We start from the raw sequence: 18,276 nt of genomic DNA on the forward strand, positions 1-18,276 counted from the left end.
AGAGTGCCTTATAGAGCCTCAACATCACATCCCTGCTCTTATATTCTATACCTCTAGAAATTAATGCCAACATTGCACTTGCCTTCTTCACAACCGACTCAACCTGGAGGTTAACCTTTAGGGTCTCTTGCACAAGGACTCCCAAGTCCCTTTGCATCTCTGCATTTTGAAATCTCTCCCCATCTAAATGATGATCCTCCAGCATTTTGTGTGTTGCTATTAATATTCCTCATAGGTTCTACATTCCAGCCTTGACAACATTTTATAACAGTTTTTCTAACTTCTCCAATACAATTACATCTTTACTGTAAAGTACTGACCAGAATCATACATTATATTCAAGATGTGGTTCATTATTACCTACATCATCTCATTGCTCTAATATTCTTTGCCACAGATAACAAAATATCCTTTACAGTTTTTAGAACTATTGTACTGACAGTTTAATCTTCAAGAACTCAAAAAAAATCAACATCCCTAGATCGAATCTCATCTGCTAGGTACTATAACTGAAATAATGTTAAATCCAAGTATACCAAGTCTACTGCATCTCCTTTGTAATTTCTTCAAACTGCTTGTACTGCTTGTAATTTCCTCAAAGAATTGCAATAGGTTTGTCAGGTAGGATTTTTCTTTCAGGATAGGCTGGTTTTGGCCTATCTTGTCATGTTCCTCCAGGTACTCCATAATCTCATTCCTAACTATCAATTCCAACAACTTCCCAACCACTGATGTTAGGCTAACAGGTCTATAGTTTCCTTTCTGCTGCCTCCCACCCTTCTTAAATAGCAGAGTAACATTTGCTATTTACCAGTCATCTCATACAATGCCAGAATCTATCAATTCTTTAAAAATCATCGTTACCGCCTCCGCAATCTCTCCAACTACTTCCTTCAGATCCCAAGGGTGCATTCCATCAGGTCCAGGAGATTTATCCAACCTCAGACCATTAAGCTTCCTGAGCACCTTCTCAGTCGTAATTTTCACTGCACAAACTTCACTTCTCTAACACCCTTGAATGTCCAGTATACTAGAAACGTCTTCCACTGTGAAGACTGATGCAAAATACACATTCAGTTCCTCTGCCATCTCTGCATCTCTCATTACAATATCTCCAGTGTCATTTTGTATTGGTCCTATATCTACCCTCAACTCTTTCACCCTTTATATACTTAAAAAAAAACTACTAGTATGCTCTTTGATATTAGTCACCTGCTTCCTTTCATAATTCATCTTCACTTTCCTAATGACCTTCTTAGTTTCCTTCTACAAGTTTTTAAAAGCTTGCCAGTCCTCTATCTTCCCACTAGCTTTGGCTTCCTTGTACTTATACTCTTTTGTTTTTACTTTGGGTCTGCCTTCACTTGTCAGCCACAGCAGTGTCCTTCTTCCTTTTGAAAATGTCTTCTTATTTGGAATACATCTATCTTGCACTTCCCTCATTTTTCACAGAAATTCCAGCCACTGCTGCTTTGCTGTCTTCCCTGCAAATGTCCCTCTCCAGTCAACTTCAGCTAGTTCCCCTTTCATGCCACTGTAATTTCTTTTATGTCACTGAAATACCAACACATTGGATTTTATATTTTTCCCTCTCAAATTTCAATGTGAACTCGATCATATTGCGATCACTGTTCCCTAAGGGTTCCTTAACCTTAAGCTCTCTTATCACCTCCCAATCATTGCACAACACCCAATCCAGCACCGCCGATTGCCTAGACAGCTCAACAACAAGCTGTTCTAAAAAGCCAACCCTTAGACATTCTACAAATTCTCTCTCTCGAGGTCCAGTACTGGCCTGGCTTTCCCAATCCATTTTCATGTTAAAATCCCCAACAATTACCATGCCTTTCTGTCACACCTTTTCTATCTCCTGCTGTAATTTGTATTCCACATCCTGGCTGCTGTTTGGAGGCCAGCAACCACCATTAGGGATTTTTTTAAACCCTTGCCATTTCTTAACTCAACACAGAGACCCTACATCAGGGATGGCCAACCTATGGTGCACTGAATGATCAGAAGTGGCGCATTGAACCCCAGTGATAATAATAAAGTAATCCTACTCATGCAGAAAGTATTAACCAAAAACCGATTTGTAGAAAAAAATCTGTAACAGGAATTCAAGTAGCTTAGAGCTAGAAATGGGTTTTACTGAGAATAAATCTAAAACTTAGCAAATATTTTTAGCAGTTTTATTATTTCATGCACATCTTTTGGCGAATGTTTTCTTTCACATTAACCTGTTTTCAATTTTTAAAAAATGTTCAATGAGTCAAACTAGGAAAGAAGGACTTTTGTTCTGCAGTCGTTCCATAACAGTTCAATACACATTTGATACTTGTTTGATCCTGAGGTGTCAGGCGTCTACACTAGTGGTTCGTCACAGGTTTTTGTCAGTCAGTTTACAATTGACACTAGTGCTCTACGGAGTTGTGCTTTGTTCGTCCTTTGTGAACATTTGCAGTTTTGTACTTTTTCGAAAATTAAACCTTGATTTTACATTCAGTTACCCATCACAGTGCAAAAGAAAATGAGCAAAAGAAAAGCAGAAAGTGACAGCAAGCGTGAATTCAATGAACAGTGGGAAAATGAGTTCTTATTTATAGCAGGTCCGTCAGGAAAACCGTTGTGCATTGTTTGTGAAAACATTTTCTCACATAATAGAAGACATGATCTTAATAGACACTATAAAACATCAGACTGAAATAGAAGGAAAACTGAAGCTCATGCTTGGGTCTGAGTTACAGAAAGAATATGTGATTAAGGAAGAAATCAAAAGAAGACATATTTGTTAAAAAAAGTTTGTGAAAGTTTGGTGACGACAGAAGCGTCCTAAGAAATGCTTTAGCATTGGCCAAAACACGGGAGTCTTTCTCTGATGGAAAAGAAATTGTTAAGCTTTGTCTCCAAATATTTGCAAGATGTCTTGGTGATAAAAATATCGAAAGGAGACAAAATTGCTCTGTCAAAGCAAACAGTTACGAGACGCACCAAAGAATTCTGTCATGATGTATCTGAGCAACTGAAAGACCTCGTCCATGCTTGTACTTTCTTTTCTTTAGCTTTGGATGAATCTGCTGACCAGATAGCCCAGTTAAGCATTTTTATAAGAGGAACTGATAATAATAATTTTAGAGTCTTTGAAGAACTTATCAGTCTTGAGTTGCTTCATGGAAAAACAAGAGGATCAGACATATTTGACAAAGTAAAATCATGCCTAGAAAATCTACAACTAGATTCTAGTAAACTCAGTGTTTGTACCAACGGAGCACTGTCAATGATGGGTAAAGTCACTGGGACTACAACTTTGCTTGAAAACTCCTTAGGTCGTTCTCTACTAAAATATCACTGCATTATACACAGAGTCACTGTGTGGAAAAACTTTAAATTTGCAGCATGTTATGTTACTGGTTGTGAAATGTGTGAATAAAATTAGAACAAGAGGATTAAACAGATGAGAATTCAGAGACTATTGTGAAATGTTAGATGTGGAATATGGCGATCTCGTCCATTGTGAGGTGCTCTAGCTTTCTAGAGGACAGGTTCTGAGTAGATTTTGGAAACTGAATAATATTGATCATAATTTTCTAGAACAGAAAAATGAGCTGCCTGAGGAAAGAGCCCTTTTACGTGATAACAATTGGCTATTTGATTTAGCATTTTTAGTTGATATTACCAGCCATCTTAATGATCTAAATTTGAAACTCGCGGGCATGAACAAATTGTTTCCTAGCTTCGTAAATGTTATCAATGCATTCAAGATGAAGTTAAAACTGTTTACGTCTCAGTTAGAAAATGACAATTTGAGCCAGTTTCTGCACTTAAAAGAGCAGAGTGGATGTGCAGAGATAATGGCAATTTTACAAAATATATTGAAAAATCAGGTTATTGCAAGAGTCATTTGAAAGTCGTTTTCGTGATTTTGCTAAAGAAGACTGCATACTTGCATTTATAAACCCATTTTCACTTAGTGAACAAAAAAATCATGAAGATACCTAGTAATATACAAATGGAACTTATTGACTGAAAACAAATTCATTATTGAACATGAAATGTGATGAGCGTCCCTCAGTCCCAAATGCTTCTGACATGATTAATTTCTGGCGACATTATCCTGTGAACATTTTCCAGAACTAAGAAAATTTGCCCAGAGTTATATCTGTCATTTCCGAACAACGTACAGATGCGAGCAAGCATTTTCAGCCATGAAATTGATTAAAAACAAAACGATTGACTGGTTCAAATTTGAAAAGTTCTCTGCTGATCTCAGCAACTAATTTAACTCCAAACATTAAAAGCTTGGTGAAATCAAAACAGACTCAAAAGTCTCATTAAGTAATGTTTATCTTGCTTTTATATTAAATCAATGTATCATTTAAAAATGCTAAATATGTCTATATTAACATATTTTTTACAAGAATTGAATGGGAGTAAAAGTTGTATGGTGCAGCTGACCTCGTACGTAAAAAAATTGATGCACAGAATGTAAAAGGTAGGCCACCCCTGCTCTACACCTTACAATCTTATGTCATCTCTTTCTAATGATTTAATATTATTCCTTATATACAGAGCCACACCACCCCCTCTGTCTACTAACCTATCTTTCTGATACACCGTATATCCTTGGACATTCAGCTCTCAATGGCAGCCATCTTTTAGCCAAGTTTCAGAGATGGCCACAACATCATACTTGCCCATCTGTAGCTGAATTTCAAGATTACCCACTTTATTCCCTATTTGAATGCATGCAGCATGAAACACTTTCAGTCCAGTATCTGTTTTAACTGCACCACATCTCTATTGCCCTGTAACTCATGCTACTGGTTGTGATTAAGCCTCATTTCCTGCTTGTACTTTTTATAATTTCTGTTGCACGCCATCTTTGATTTATTTCTGTTTTCCCCTTCCTCAACTCTATCACTCCGGTTCCCATCCCCCTGTCAAATTACTTTAAACCCTCCCTAACAGCTCTGTTAAATGTGCCCACTAGGATATTGGACCCCTTTGGGTTTTTTTTGTACAGGTCGTACCTCTCCCCCCCCCCCCCCCCACACCAGTCTCTCAGCCACACAATATAAGAGTTCCTTTAGGTGCCCCTAATATATCTGCCTTTACCAGCACCCCCATACACCCAACCATTATTCCACAGACCCACCAGTCTGAAAAAAACTCTGCCATTCACCTTATACTTTTCTCCAATCACCTTAAAATTATGCCCCCTCATTTAAGCCATTTCTGCCTTGGGGAAAAAGCCTCTGGATACCCAATTGATCTATGCCTCTTACCATCTTGTACACCTCTATCAAGTCACCTCTCATCCTCCTCCATTTCAGAGAGAAAAGCCCTAGCTCACTCAACCTCTCCTCAAAAGACATGTATGCTCTCTAATCCAAGCAGTATTCTGGTAAATCTTCTCTGCATCCTCTCTAAAGCTTCCACACCCTTCATAATCAGGCGATCAGAACTGAATGCAATATACAAACTGGTCTAATCTTGGGCAAGGTGTAGCACCTGCCTAGCCCCTCCCCCAACCCCCAACCGATCAGAGTCACATGAAACCATGGGAGCAGGTGGCGGATGGTTGTATGAGAATGGTGCATATCACACGTCCTAGTTATGCAACCACTGACACCAGGCAGACAATCTCTGAAGAGTATTGAAAATGGCTGGGGCCATCTGTCTTGTAAAGACACTGCCCAGAAGGACGCAATGGCACACCACTTCTGTAGAAAAATTTGCCAAGAACTATCATAGTCAAAGACCATGATCATCCACATCATATGACACAGCACATAATGACAATGAAGCAGAGTTTTATAGAATTACAACGTTATCTCAGTTCTTGAAATCAATCCCCTAATGAAAGCCAACACACCAAGGAAAAAGGACAAAGCCTGCATTTAACTTATTGTTTTTCTGCACTTTAAGCATTTGGAATGCCTGTACCAAGCCCAGCAGCAAAGGTTTCAGCCATCAGAACAAACCATCATACCACCAACAAAACTGATTTGAAAAGAGCATGAAGCATTCTTACTTAGATGTCAAAAGACTTAAAACTTTTGTGTTATAAAACCAAGTCATCAATGCTTAGGATGTTTGAAGTGATAACATAAGGGTAACGTTCAACAGGTCAAGCAGCATCAACAATTAGCCAGAATGAATATTTATCATTCAAGATTGTTTAATGTCATTTCCTGTACACAAGTATAAAGGAGAACAAAATAACAAAGTTACTCCAGATCCCATGGCCTGCAAAAGGACCACAACCTTATCCTAGGGCTTGAAGGCTTGTGTGCCTCAATGACCCGACAGCAATGCTGGCTGGAGTCAGCATTGCTGTTTTGGCTCTTGGTAGTGTCACCCAAACCAAACAGGTCAAAGGGGAGAGGCCAAGAGAAGTCCATTGGTCCTCCAGGTTCCGGGGTTCAACTCAAGACCAAAAACCCTGACTGGCCAAACAAAATTGTTACGGAAACAGCAATAAAGAATCCTAAATCTGAGTGCGATGCTATTCCTGAGTCTCCTCCTGCAACTTGCATCACTGACAGTAGTGGAAAACAAGGAGGAAACTACTTATACGATGAAGCAAGCAGTGAACACCGCCAGAGATACAGAACCAGTGAAGTAACTGGCAAAAACAGGGAGATCTGATACAGCACCAAAAACAATAACAATTAAAAGTCATAAATACCCAAGATAGTATATAAACAGAGATTTACCGTACATCCATAAAGTGACACTAAAGGAGTGTCTGTACATAAGGTGACTGACAGGGAAAGTAGTGATGGTTGGAGGTGTGGAGGGGTGGGTTCGTGGATGGAGGTGACGACAGCCTTACTGCTTGGGGAAAGTAATTGTTTATGAGTCTGGTGATCCTGGCATGCATGTTAGGCAGCCTCCTACCTTACGGGAGTGGGAAAATTTATTCATTAAAAACATTGATAACACATGCATTTATTGCCTATCCATAACTGTCCCTGAATATTGCCTTCCACAGAACCATTCAGAGTCATACACTGGGCAGAAGAGGCGGGGGGGGGGGTGGGGGGGGGGGGTGGGGAGAAGTAGATTCTCTGCTCAAAAGCCCCAGCAAACATCAGTCTAGTGGTTTTAGAGTTTACCAGTGGGACCAGTTCTTTATGACAGATTTTGTGTGTTATATACCACAAAAAGCATTGGTTGCATCACTCTGGTATGGAGGAGCCACTGCACAGGATTAAAAAAGCCAGAGGGGATTGTAAACAGCCAGCTCCATCACAGGCATTAGCCTCTACTGAGGATATCTTCAAAAGGTGACACTTCATAGGGAGCATTCATTATTGAAGACCCTCATCACTCAGGACATCCCCTCTTCTCATTGCTACCATCAGGGAGGCAGTAGAGGAGACTGAACATACATACAATCTTTTAGGGGAAGAAACTGTTCCTTCATTAGAGATCTGAATGGTCCATGAATCCATTAACACTACCGCATTATTTTAACTCCCTTTCTGCACTATATTTGACAGACATACATCTGTTATTGTGATTTATAGTAGAGTTTATGTATTGCAATGTACTACTGCTACAAAACAACAAATTTCATGACATGTCAGTGATAATAAAAATTCAAATTTGACTGGTGAGATTGAAACTCATTGCTTCAGTTCATAATCCATGCCTATGGATACAAGTTCCATATCCTAGCCTAGCAGACAGCAGGACCTGAATAACATCCTTCAAGATAGACACATCACAATTCTGCATTAGTCCTTCAGAACCAGTAGGATATACACTTTTTACACTACTAGTTAAATCTTTGATGATCTGCTTACTATAGCTAGCGGAAATTTAGCGGAACAGACTCAATGGATCAAGAGGTCTTATTCTGCTCTTACACAACTACTGAAATTACTAAAAGCCTTAAGCAAGTGTCAAATATAAGGCAGTTTCTACACACTCTAAACTGCATTTTCTTGCAGTGGATCGTGCTGCTTGACAGATGGGTCCAAAGAGCGATACAGCATTTGCCCAGAGTACAGTGCCAACTGTGAAGGATTTGCAGACTCCCTGAGATTTGTTTATTTGTGCAGAAAAGGCCAGATGGCCGTTTTGAGTGTTGCCGTAAACACTGGAGTGAGAGGTTGGAAATCATATGAAATAAACCTGGCACCATGAAATTTTAGAGAAAGAAGTTAGATGTGGATGTACATTTGGCAAATTTAAATCTAAGGGTTTTTTGGTTTCCAGCCCAGTGCAAGAAGAATTTGGTTTGGGTGGCATTTTCCCCCGATGGCAGCTTACAGAGAAATACTTGGCAAGACAGATTCTGACATTAAGTCAGGTTGAGTGTCTTTCTTTTAAACCTTAACACAGAATACGCTGTATCACAGAGATGGTAAAGGAACTAATATGGTAGGGGCATAAACATTGTTCATCAAACCAGTTATATGAGAGAATTCATAGAATTAGTGGGCTGAGTTTGAAAGAATCCACTAGTTCATAGTCCAAAGTTCAAGCAAATTTATTATCCAGGTACATATATATCACCATATATAAACACATAGATTCATTTTCTTGTGTACATTCACAGTAAATATAAAGAAACTAAAAAAAATACATAAACAAGCAATAAATATCAAAAACATGAGATGAAGAGTCATTGAAAGAGAGTCCATAGGTTCAAGAGTGAATAACTGCTCTTGAAGCTGGTGGTGTCGGATTTGAGATTCCTGTATCCTCTTGGTGGCACAGCAACAGGAGAGCATGGGCTGGATGGTGGGGATCCTTAATCATGATGTAGGATTCCATGGTGAAAAGTCCACTAATCTCAATAGTGTACTGTGATACTGTCTCCTATACACCTCTTCCTCCAGAGATCTCTCCACCTTCAGCTCAACTCCCAAATCACACACAGACAACTTTTATCTCCATAAACAAGATTTAATTTTAGCCTCATCTTGCCCAACAGAATTTACCCCATGGATTACCCTTTCTTTCATCATTCTATTTCATTATTCCTTCCCAGTTACATTCATTGTATGGCCAATCCCTTCCACCATAGCAAACAGCTCATTTTCACCTTGGACATCTGTCTTCCATAAAATAAGTGGCAGGCTGTGGGACGAGTTGCTTTATGCTTGAACCAAAGATCAACCAGCAATTGGGAATAAACAAAGATGCAGATTCAAGATTGTTTAATGTCATTTCCAGTACACAAGCATAAAGGAGGACAAAGTAAATGTTACTCTAGATCCAATAACAGCACAAAAACAATCAGATGAAGAACAATAATAATAAATACAACAATTATAAATACACAAGCTAGCTAATATACTTAGATGGATTGTATGTCAATAAAGTGATGCTAGGCACAGGGTACCTGCATGCAAGGTAACTGACAGTGGCAGGCACTACTAGTAGTTGAATCAAAGTAACATCATAATACTGGAAACACTCAGCACATTGTGTTGCAAATGTGAGAGGAGAAATTAAATCAATGCATTAAAAAGACAAGGGCTCCACAGCTATGGGGCAACACCTCCACTTTGTCTCTTGGAAGGACACCCCTTCACTCTCCCACTATCTCTACCTCTGAAAGGGGTGTTCTGGTAATGGCACCTTCCATACCTGTGTTGTAAGATCTACTCCTCCCCCTCTCCACCATTAATCATGGATTGCCTCCATCGTGATGACAGGACTCCCAACCCTCCCTTATCAGATTCCTCCATCTTTCACCTTTTGCCTCTTCCATATATCACTTCCCAGCTTCTAACCACTCCCCTCCCCGGACTTCACCTATCAACTGCCAGTTTATCCTCATCTCCATTCCACCCCGTCCCCACACCTTATTTCAGCTTCTCCCTTCATCTCCAGTCCAGATGAAGGGTCTCAGCCTGAAATGGTTTATTCCCCTCCATAGGTGCTGCTTGACCTGTTAAGTTCCTACAGCATTTTGTGTGTGTTACTCTGGATGCCCAGCATCTAGTCTCCTGTGTTAACAATTTTCTGTTGCTACACTTCTCTTCTTACCCCTCAACACTGAAGGTCAGAGTTTTGATCTCACCGTCCACCCCACCAGCTTTCTTAGTCAGATCATCCTCTACAAATCACGTCACCTTCAAAGTGATTGTCCCACTGCAGCTTTCCAAAGGGAAAAATCATGGTTCTCTCATTTCCATCTCTACATCTTGCTGTACGTTTCAATACAAGACATGTCCATTTAGCATTCTCATTCCACCATCCAAAGATTCCTTCCATGTCAAAGTCACAGTAAAACAGCACAGATACAGGCCCCTTATCCATGCTGCCCACCTAAGCTAGATCCACTTGGCCCATATAATTTTAAACCTTTCCTATCCACGTCCTATTTGCTTAGCCCATTGTTCTACTCACTTTACACCTGACTGGTGTGGCTAAGCACAGCTCCAATGCTATATTCAAACTTGCTGATGACATCACTGTTATAGGCCAAATCAAAGATGATTACGAATCAGCATATAGAAGGGAGACTGAAAGTTTGGCTGAGTGGTGCCATAACAAAAACCTTTTTTTCAATGTCAGCAAGACCAAGGAGCTAATTACTTCAGGAGGAGGAAACCAGTGGTCCATCATCCTCATCGGAAGATCAGAGGTGGAGAGGGTCAACAATTAAATAAATCCCTTGGTGTTATCACTTCAAAGGACTTGTTCTGTGCTCAGCATGCAAAAACAATTATGAAGAAAGCACGGCAGCACCTCTACTTTGGAGTTTGTGAAGATTAACATGACATCTAAAACTCTGATGAACTTCTATAGATGTACAGTGGAGAGCATATTGACTGGCTGCATCACAGCCTGGTATGGTAATACCAATGTCCTTGAATGGACAATCCGACAAAAAGTAGTGGATGTGGCCCAGTAAAGACCTCTCCTCCATTGGGCATATCAATGCAAACCATTGCTGTTGCCATCAGGAAGGTGGTACAGGAACCTCAAGACTCACACCACCAGGTTCAGGACCAGTTAGTTACTCCTCAGCCATCAGGCTCTTGAACCAGAGGGGATAACTTCACTCACCCCATCATGTTCCTATAACCTATGGACTCTCTTTCAAGGACTCTTCATCTCGGGTTCTCGAAATGTATTGCCTATTTATTTTTATTACTTTCTTTTTGCATTTGAAATTTGTCTTTTGCACACTGATTTTACACTCAACTTACTTCATTGGTGTTATTATGATTATTATTCTATTATGGATTTATTGAGTATGCCTGCAAGAAAATGAATATCTGGGTTGTATATGGTTACACATATATACTTGATAAACTTATTGTGAACTTTTGAACTTTAACAACTAACACAACCCAAGGGACTTATCCAAATGTATCTTAAATGTTATTGTATCTGCCTGGACTACTTTCTCCAGCAGCTCATTCTAGTTACTCACTGCCTTGTGTTAAAATTATCCTTCAGATCCCCTTCAATCCTTTCCCTTAAACCTATGCCTTCTAACTTTTCAAACAGCTCACATTAAATGGAGGAACTCATCAGGTCAGGTCGCAACTATGGAGGGAAAGGAACAGTAGACATTTCCAGCCAACTCCCTTCATCAGGACTGGAAAGGGGACATTAGCCAGAATAAAATTGTGAGGGGGGTAATGTAGAAGATATGGGCATGTTATGTTGGTCATTGGTGCTAGGAGCATGGCAATAGTTCCAGGCTACCCAGCACAATCCTCACTGATTTGGTTCAACACAAACAATGCATTTCAGCATATGTTTCGATACACATGTGACACAAAGCTAATCTCTGGAACAAGTTCCAGGAACAGTATCTCATCTTTTAACTAGGCATATTACAGCCCTCAGGACTTAACAAGATCAACAACTTTGTTAAATCAGGCTTAATGTGTATCAGCACTGTCCTGCTCCTGTGATTAAAGATCTAAAGATCAGCTTTTTTTTTGTCACATGTTCATTGAAACATACAGTGAAATGCATAAACAAGAGATTCTGCAGATGCTGGAAATCCAAAGTAACAGTGAATCGCATTGTTTTCCGTTAACAACGAACAAAGTCTGAGGATATACTGGGTGGGGGCAGCCCACCTGAGAAAGATATAATAAAAAAAACAATTCTCTCCCAACCTGCCTTTCCATCATTCTAGATTCCAATATCTTCAATGTTCTACATTTCACAGCCTCAGCATTACAGGCAGTCCCTGAGTTCCGAAAGTCCGACTTACAGACAACTTGTACTTATGAACCGAGGAAGGAGAACGCTGTTCCCCATTTTAAGTTGAATCACGACGTTGTCCGCCATTTTAAGTTGTTGCTGTTGACACTGTTGAGTGTTTAACTTAGTACTTGGTTTAAATTTTTCTTAGTAAGATTCACCTTGACCCCGCCACCCCCCCCCCCCCATTCCGGTTGGCTGGTGGCGCAGTCAGATCAGCGCCGGGCTAAAGAACGGAGGTTCCCGAGTTTGATTTAGTGACAGACCGTTCCTGTGCCAGGTTGATGTCAATCCAGTGACTCCCGTACCATCCACACGGGGTTGATGTCGAGCTCGCAACTTGACCTTGTAAAAAAAAACACTGCCACCACCAGTTTAAATTCCCGTGCGGAATATTGTGGAGGATCAAATACCCAAATGCAGCACAGCCCCCACTTGTCCCATTTAACCTGTCTCAGTGCGGACCCGGGGAATTCAGTGCGGTGGTCCTTAGGCCTCGCGGACCTCAGGAGCTGGTGCAGGTTGGGACCCGCCGCCCAGTGTTTCTGTTCCATTGACGGGAAGCGATCGCAAATGAAAATAAAGTGGAAATAATAAAGCATTTGGAAAAAGGTGAAATGCCATCGGTCATTGGAAAACCGTTAGGCTACAGTTGGTCAACGATCGGAACAATTTTAAAGGATAATGGATAAAGTGAGAATAATGGAGCATGTGAAAGGCCCTGCCCCGATGAAAGCTACAATTATTACTAAGCAACGCAGTGGTTTAATTATTGGAATACATATGTTTCTTAAGTGTTTTATATGCATAGAAAGGTAAAATATATACTATATACTAAGACAAACGTTTGACTAACTGACGCTAAATAATACCGGATGTACTTGTTCTGACTTACGTACATATCTGACTTAAAGATGGACTCAGGAATGGAACTCGTATGCAACCTGGGGACTGACTGTATTTCCACCTCCATTTTCATTTCATTCCTATTGACATACCCTCAAAATTCAAGAGGTTCAAGATACTGGAAATGACATTAAAGTACGCAAACATAGAGAACGAAATAATTGTTACTCTGGTTCTGATGGCAGCACAGAAACATGATAAGATAAAAAGAATTACAATATATACAAATACATGAAATAGCGTATACGTGTTGAATGTATATCCATAAAGTGATCCTGGGCACAGGAGTGTCTGTACACAAGATTGCTGACAGGAAATGAGGAAGTAGTGGTGGTTGGTGGTGTGGAGGTGTTGATCAACCTTGCTGCTTGGGGAAAGTAACTGCTTTTGAGTCAGGATGTCCTGGTGTGGATGCTTCGTAGCCTCCTTCCTGATAATTAATACATACTGGAGGAACTCAGCAAGCCAAGCAGCATTTATGGAAAAGAGCAAATAGCTGTCATTTTGGGCTGAAACTGGATTCCTGTTCCACTCATTTCAATATTAAGCAAATACTTTGAGAGGCTGGTCAAGGACATCTGCAGCATGCTAACACCCGAACTGGACTCCCTACATTTCGCTTACCGACACAACTGATCGACAGACAATGCAATAGTCACTGCTCTACACACCGTCCTTACACATCTGGAGAAGGATGCTTATGTGAGAATGCTGTTCTTGGACTACACCATAATTCCATCCAGGCTCTACAGGAAGCTCAGAGACCTTAGCCTTCACCCTGCCTTGTGCAGCTGGATTCTGGACTTCCTGTCAGATCACCAGCAGGTTGTAAGAATGGGCTCCCCCACCCCTCTGACTCTCAACACGGGAGCCCTTCACGGCTGTGTAATAAGTCCCCTCCTTTACTCCCTGTATACCCATGACTGTATCGCCACCCACAGCTCTAATCTGCTAATTAAATTTGCAGACATTACATTGATTGGTCTAATCTCAAACAATAGCAGGGAAGAGGTCATCTCTCCGAAACACTGGTGTCAAGAAAACAACCTCTCCCTCAATATCACAAAAATAAAGGAGTTGGTTGTGGATTACAGGAGGAATGGAGATGGGCTCACCCCTATTGACATCAATAGATCTGGGGTTGAGAAGGTAAACAGCTTTAAGTTCCTCGGCATGCACATAAACGAGGATCTCATGTAGTCTGTACATACCGGCTGTGTAGTGAAAAAGGCATAACAGCACCTCTTTCACCTCAGATGGTTGAAGAAGTTTGATATGGGCACTCAAATCCTAAGAACTTTCTACAGGGGCACAATTGAGAGCATCCTGACTGGCTGCATCACTGTCTGGTATGGGAACTGTACCTCCCTTAATCGCAGGCTTCTGCAGAGAGTGGTGCAGACAGCCCAGCACCTCCGTAGTTGGGAACTTCCCATGATTCAGGACATTTACAAAGACAGGTGTGAAAAAGGGCCCGAAGGATCATTGGGGACCCGAGTCACCCCAATCACAGTCTATTCCAGCCACTACCATCCGAGAAATGGTACTGCAACTTAAAAGCCAGGACCAATAGGCTCTGGGACAGCTTCTTCCAGCAGGCCATCAGACTGATTAACTCATGCTGATTTGAGTGTATTTCTATGTTACACTGACTATTCTATTTATCATAATTATAAATTATTATGATTGCACATTTAGACGGAGACATAACAAAGTTTTTACTCCTCATGTATGTGAAGGATGTAAGAAATAAAGTCAATTCAATTGTAAATTTGATTGTACTATTTTGATTTCCAGCATCTGCAGAATTTCTTATGTTAGTGTTCCTCCCTGATGGCAGTAGGATAGACAGTCCATGAGCCGGGTGGGTGGGATCCTTCATGATGTTACTGGCCCTTCTCTGTATACATTGTTTGCATTCAGCCTACCCTCTCAGACACAACAGACAGCTGATGCTGGGATCTCAAACAAACACAAAACGTTGGAGGAACTCAGCAGGTCAGGCAGCATCAATGGAAAAAAAATAAACAGTTGGCGTTCTGGACCAGAATCACTCATCTAGGTCTTGATGAAGGGCAGAAAACAGAATAAGATGGGGGAGGGAAAGGAGTACAACTGGCAGTGGAATGTTTAATGTCTGCTCAAGAGGGCAAGGCCTTGATGGGATGTAGGGGAGGAGTACAAGCCAATAATTCATAGGGGAAGGCAGGTGAGGGATGGGGGGAATGAAATAAGAAGCTGCAAAGGAATATGTGGAAGAGGTAAAGGTCTGAGGAAGAAAAACATCTGATTGGAGAGTTTGGACAATGGCAAAAAGGGAAGGAAGGGAGGCGATGGACAATTGAAAAGGGTTGAGAGGGTAAACATAATAGGAATGGGTAAAAAAAACCACACTGGAGGAAGTTAGTAGGTCAAACAGCATTTGTGAAAGGGTTGACGGCACAGGGTGCCCACCTGAAATGCTGAATATCCTTTCACTTCCACAGATGCTGCCTGACCCACTGAGTTCCTCCAGCAGTTTGTTTTCTTTAACTTCTCAGTTAGTCCCATTTAAAACTCCTTTTCCTAAAAAGAAAATTGCACAGAATATTTACTCCAATTCTTTCCACAGATGCTGCCTGCCCTGATGAGTATTTATAATATTTCCCATTTCATTTTAGATCCCAGCATCTGCAGTTTTGCTTGCTTTACCAAGGTCCATTCTCTCTTATGCTGCCAAACACATGAATAGAGTATTTCCTCACAATTCTGAGTTGGTACGTGGTTAAGGTGGTGGTCTAGTGATCTGAAGGTCGCTAGTTTGAGCTAAGGCAGTGTGTTGTGTCCTTGAACATGGCACTTAACCACACATTGCTCTGTGATGACACCAGTGCCAAGCTGTATCAACCCTTGCTCCCTTGGACAACATCGGTGGCATGGAGAGGGGAGACTTGCAGCATGGGCAACTGCTGGTCTCCTATACAAACCTGCCCCAGCCTGCGCCCTGGAAACTTTCCAAGGTGCAAATCCGTGTTCTCTCGAGACTAACAGATGCCTATTTTTCCCCTCACATTTCTCCATCAGTACAAACATTTGACACAGCATCACCCATTTAAAGATAAAGTCATACTTTTCAACTGGAGGGGTTAAGATGGTAATTGACAATTGAAGCTCATACAATCAATATCAATCATTTAAAAAACAAAATATTATGATCTGTAGAATATTTATTCTCCACAAATTCCACTGAAATAGTATCCCCTTCTTTCTTAAGCTTTTGAGATTTTAAGCACCAAAATATTCCCTTTTCCCTTTCCAATGGAAGTGTAAAACTGCCACATTTCTAGAAAACCACAACAGCACATGCACCAATAGATGAATCTGTTTACAAGCCATTTCACATGGGGAAATGAGAAGACATGTTTCTTTTGTAGTGTGCACATGGCGCTAAAGAATGCTTAAAATTATTTTAAGATGTAATGCAAAAAATGTAAAGCCACTGCTGTAATCACAACAGCTCCAGTATATTAGAAGTGAGGATCTTTTGTTTATTGCAAAGCAATCTCAGATGCAAATTAGCATTTATAATGAAGGCAACTGCTTAACATAAAACTCAAATATTTAACTACATACACAATAACTTTTATTACAATTCCCTGAATGAGTTTGAAATAGGTGCGAAGTAACAATCTGCTCTTAATGCCAAACTAACAAATTCATTGGAACGATGACAGTCGTTCATACAGGGCCTCTTTTTAATTACCCACGCACTTAAACCACCATCTACTTGTACTGAAGTGCCACATTTTAGTATTTTTAAAACTGTTGCATACTGTGCTCCACAGGACTAACTCACATGTGCAAAATCCAGTGCCGAGACACACCGAAATAATATATCCAGCATTTGAACAAAAAAAACAATGCCCAAAGCTCAGAGTGATTTGAAAGGAAGCTTGGGAAGGAGAGAGAGTTTGAAATGTTGGTGTTGCACACAGGTAAAGTGCAGAAACAAACAGGGACATTCCACATATTAAATCCAACTACTTGCAAACCCGAACTAAAAATAAATCAAGAACGACTCAGAATAACTTATCCCGCATCTGCCGTGAAACATCAGACGGCTAGAGGTCCGGTTTATGGGACCGACTGGCAAGTCACTAATGCACAACGTTTGGATGATTGCGGGGAGAGGACAAAGGGGTGGAGGGGTCCGAGGTGAGACGGTGGTCCGGGGGCGGTCAGCTCCGGCCTGGATGGTCCCCGGCCCCGGGCCTAGTGCCGGGCGGATGGAACAAAGCCAAGCCTGCTGCAAGGCCGGTCTCCGAGCCCCGGGTTGGGCTGCCCGCTCGTCCCCACCCGAACTACGGCGGCCCTGGGTTACAGAGCGGTAGGTGGCCCATTTCCTTCACCTCACCCCCACAAAACCCCGCTTGATAATTATGAGCGGGGGGGGGGGGTCCCCCGGGTTGTTGTTGCAGAGGAAGGTTCTAGTAAAGGCCGCGGCCCCGGGAGACCACCACCGCCCCCCCCTCCATCCCTTTCCCACCCCCGACTCCGTCCCGCCGCCATTCCTCCAACCCTCCTCTCCGACATGTCCGCCACCCCCGCCGCCGCCGCCGCCGCCGACCCGCTCACGGTACCTGCCCCCCGCCTCCGGATTCTTCGGGCGCCGCGGCTTCGCGGGGTCGGCGCGCGCACACTCGCGCCGGGTCCGGGCAGTGGGCACGAGAGGGGAGGGGAGGGGAGAGAGAGAGCAGCGCGCGCCGGCGGCCCGGATTGCCCTAGCGAGGGAGCGGGAGCTGTCAATCAAACCCTTCTTAAAGGGGCCGCACGTCTCCCAAATACCCGGCCTTCCCCACCTCCATCCCCTCACCCACCCTACTCCTCTCCTCCTTCACCCCTCTCGTCCTACTCTCCTCACTCCCCACCCCATCCTCTTCTTTTTCTTCTCCCCTCCTTCCTCTCCCCATACCATTACCTGTAACTCACCTCTCCTCAACCATCTCTCATACCCCTCTCTCTCCGTGGTCTCTGATAGCTGCTTTCCCCATCCACTCTCCTCACATCCATCCTCCCTATCCCTTCCCTTCCTCTCCCCCTCTACTTCCCCAAACATACTTCTGCATTTCCAACTTCCCCTCCCCAACACCCCTCTACAGACAAACACCCACTTTTGTCAAAATCCACTCAACTCACCCT

The 18,276-nt window shown here is 42.0% G+C and overlaps 1 protein-coding gene across 2 annotated transcripts in view; it reads right to left on the reverse strand.

The window, feature by feature from the left end:
* zbtb26 (zinc finger and BTB domain containing 26) overlaps positions 1 to 17,843 on the reverse strand; it is a 66,413-nt gene extending 48,570 nt beyond the window's left edge. Inside the window, exon 1 of one of the 2 annotated variants that reach the window (XM_059993961.1) lies at positions 17,718 to 17,843. The gene's annotated coding sequence lies outside the window, so the exon portion shown is untranslated. The remainder of the gene's footprint in view (positions 1 to 17,717) is intronic. The other variant, XM_059993963.1, reaches the window with a different exon arrangement.
* Positions 17,844 to 18,276: the final 433 nt, after the last annotated feature.

Source organism: Hypanus sabinus, chromosome 18 (genome assembly GCF_030144855.1).
Source record: "Hypanus sabinus isolate sHypSab1 chromosome 18, sHypSab1.hap1, whole genome shotgun sequence".
NCBI lineage: Eukaryota > Metazoa > Chordata > Chondrichthyes > Myliobatiformes > Dasyatidae > Hypanus > Hypanus sabinus.